Raw genomic sequence first — 3,688 nt, 5'->3', positions numbered from 1 at the left:
AACCAAAGATATAAACAAAAGGAGATTTAAGAGAGTGGAGAAAAGATATGGTCATCCCATGGGAATATAATCAAGAACATATGATATGCCCAAAAGGGGCACTCAAAAGTTCTCTACACAAATCATCACATCTTCAAAGCTCGAAAGAGATATGCATTGGGTCGGAATTGGATTGGAGGGATATTCATATTCTTGGTACACTCACGATCTCTCATCATCACCAACAAGAACCCGTTTAGAATAAGAAGGAGACCCCTCCTTCGAAAAGAGAACCGACCCCACATGAGGAACCCGAGGCTGCGCTTGGCCGCAGGATCTTAAAAAGCCAAATATCCAAAATCAAAGTAAATATAGTAATTAAAGCAAGAAAACAAAAAGATTATAACAAGAGTAGGAATTAGGATATTCTTCTTCGGCCCCATTTACAACAAAACCCATATCTTCTCCATTCTCATTCCCCTCTTTTTCATTTTGTCCTTCTCCGAAATGGCTACACCTACACTAGATGAAAATACCCAGAAAATATATATATTTTTAAAAAGGAATAAAAAAAAGGGTTCCTTTTTTCTCTACTCTGATATTGCTCTTTTTCTCCTCTTGATTTAATAAAGAAAAAAGGGGAAGAGAGAGAGAAAGAGAGAGAAATTAAAAAGAGGGTCTTGAAGTCTTGCCACTCTTCGGTCTTCGCTGGTTAGACTTCTCTGGGGTCAACAAAAATGGAAAGCCCAGGCGGTGACTTGGTCCAGTCACCGACAGCCCCGTCACTGTAGTCCTCCCCAAGCCTCTTGATGCACCACAAGTCCTCGTCGCACGATAGCCTCTTCCAGTGCGGGATCGCTAACCTGAGCGGCTCGCGGCTCGCCACCTCCGTGGCCACCACCGCGCAGCCGTGCTCCTTCGCCAGGTTGTGCGCGTGCAAGCAGAGCGCCCTCACCATCTCCCCCGCGCGCGGCCCTTCCCCGCCCACCCCGTACAGGAAGTGGGCCCCGAACGGCCTGAACAGCTCCGGGAACGACGGCAGCCCCAGCCACGGCAGCGCCCTGTCCACCGCTCGCGTCGCCCTCGCGAGCGCCCGCTGCGCCGCCGGCACGCCCCGCACTTCCAGCTTGTACACGTCCTGTAGGTTCCACACGCTCACCACCGCCCACGACTCCGGCGGGTCCGCCAGGAACTCGGCCGCCCCGCCCCAAGGCCGTTCGCCGGCGCCGCCGCGGGGTACGGCGAGGAAGGTGCCGAGGGTGAGCTTGTTGTTGAGGACCGCGTCGATGTCGCGTGGGAAGAACTCGGACGTGGAGAAGCGGAGGCGGTAGAGGAGTTCGGCGTCGCGGGGGCAGAGCTTGAGGATGGTGGCCCGGCGGGGGACGCGGACACGGTGGGCGAAGACGGGGTTGACGAGGATGGCGGGAGTCCGGAACTTGGAGTAACCGCATTTGGTGGTGAAGAGCTTGACGGAGGCGATGTTGTCGTTCTCGGTGGCCATGTAGCAGTACTCGCCGCCGCTCTCCCTCACCCACTCCTCCATTTTCTCTACCAGTTTCGACGCTATTCCCATCCTCCTGTACATTACACATTATGCGAAATATGAGTTCTCGTATGTAAATGGGGGCAAGATAATGTGTATTTCTTCTTTATTTGAGAGAGAGAGAGAGAGAGAGAGAGAGAGAGAGAGAGAGCTAATAATTGGGATGATCAAAGGGCTAATGAAGGGGTCGCGTGTCTTTCGTTTCCATACAAGGACCGTTTTTGGTGAAGAACGTCATGCGCCCGCGTGTACGGCTTCAGATATTTAAAATCGAAAGTTAAGGAGGTTCTATGTGCGCACCTGTAAGGAGGAGGGACACGCAGGCCCAATATGTAGCCGACCTTGGTGTACACCGGGACTTGCTTCGTGGGAATACAGGAGTCGAGCGAAGCCATGGTGTTGTTGTTGTTGTTGTTGTTGCTGTTGATGTTTTTGCTATTTCTGCACAGCCTCTTGCCGCATGTAACGGTCTTGATGCAACCCCTGATCATCCCCACTATCTCTTTTTCCTCACCCATCTCCGCCACCTAATCCAAGAAAAAAAGAGAAAACCCAAATGAAAATCCCCACAACCCCATGAAATTATATCATCCTCAGGCACATTCATAACAACAACAGACCCACGTAACACATAGACACGTAACACAGAGAGAGAGAGAGAGAAGCAGAGAGAGAGAGAGAGTACCAGCATGAGGAAGGCAGGACAGTTTCGGACCCTGCAAATCGGGTCGCCCATGTGGTCGGTGTAGAGGAGAGCTCCTCGCTGGGCCCGACCTCGCATTCTCTCTCCACGGCATCCACCTTCTCCCGGTCCTTTTCTGGGTCGTACTCTCTCACCACCACCACCGTCGCCATCACAATGAATGCGCGTTTCTGCCTCTGCGTGTTACTCTCCGTGTGTAAGTGTGTGTATGCGTCTCTCTCTTCTCTCTCTCTCTCTCTCTCTCTCCCTTCTTCTTCTTCAGCACCGAAGTCGGGTCGTCACTCGCCGTGAACAGATAAGAGGGAAGTGGGTGGGCTCGCCTTTATATAGGCGAAGCAGAGGGGGAGCGATGGAGAGCTGCGCTGCTCTAAGAGGGGCGGGCCGCAAGAAGATAGGCTGCGTAACGTGCTTCGTAAGCAAAGAAAGGGGGATTAAAAATTGCCTACTCGCGCTTCGAAACTAGAGAGCGCAACCGAAACAGAAAAACCAGCTCATATCCATGACGATGACTATACGAGTCGTCTGATAAAAAGATGAAACGGGCCCGAATAATATCGGAAAGAAAAAAAGAAAAGAGAATTGGGGAAAATACGATTCTTAATGGGCCGGTGGTCGAGCTTCTTCGTCTTTCCGCTCGGTAGCCAGTGTGTGTTGAGGATGGTAGCCAGTGACTGTGCTCATCAGAAAGGTACGAGCCCTGCTCCAATGGCGCCTTTAAATACCTGATTTCGGGGGCTTTTTGTCTCTCTCTCTCTCTCTCTCTCTCCTCTCTCTCAGATTAAATTCCGTGCTCTTTCGAGTTCCTCTCTCTCTTCCCTCTTTTTTTCCCCGCTTTTTCTTTTCAATTTCCATTTTTTCCAGTCTCTGTCTTGTCTCTGAATCTTTCTCTGTTTAGCGTCTCTTTTCTAGCTGCAAGACTGGGCCAAATAACAATACCCTGAATAAGTAAATTAGCACTTCTTTTAAGATATATATCGAAAGGTTTTTCATTTGATAGGGAAATAAACAGGGGTACTTAATAATCATAAATATAATCATCATCACAAAGAAAAGGTAGGGAGAGAGGAAAAGGGACGAGGAAATGGCGGCTGTGGCTGCGCAGTCTTGTGGGCATCGTTCTTCCTTTTTCTTTTCTTTTTACTTTCTTCTTTTATTTCTGTTAATCATTTATTTCTTTGTGTGAGAGAGAGAGAGAACGCGTTGCCATCATGACCCCATTTGTAATCATTGCCACTATCCACTTCTCGCACCGTCCACATTCTCCCGGTTTCGCATCATCATCATCATCATCATCATCATCATCATCATCGCCATCTCCATCTCCATCATGGCTATTGACACCATCCTCATCACCATCATCCCATTTCACCATGGACATGCATCCATGTCGTTTCTGAACCAGAAGAAACTCATGGATTTCTTCGACTTTTAGAAAGGACCATGCTTTTTTTTTTCTTTTATTT

At 49.3% G+C, this 3,688-nt stretch overlaps 1 pseudogene; it reads right to left on the bottom strand.

The window, feature by feature from the left end:
* Positions 1–421: 421 nt before the first annotated feature.
* Positions 422–3,176, bottom strand: LOC120285993 (annotated as a pseudogene).
* Between the last annotated feature and the right edge of the window lie 512 nt (positions 3,177–3,688).

The sequence above is a fragment of the Eucalyptus grandis genome, chromosome 9, assembly GCF_016545825.1.
Source record: "Eucalyptus grandis isolate ANBG69807.140 chromosome 9, ASM1654582v1, whole genome shotgun sequence".
Classification (NCBI taxonomy): Eukaryota; Viridiplantae; Streptophyta; class Magnoliopsida; order Myrtales; family Myrtaceae; genus Eucalyptus; species Eucalyptus grandis.
Note: the sequence above shows the minus strand (reverse complement) of the source record. Positions and strands in the feature narration are given on the sequence as shown.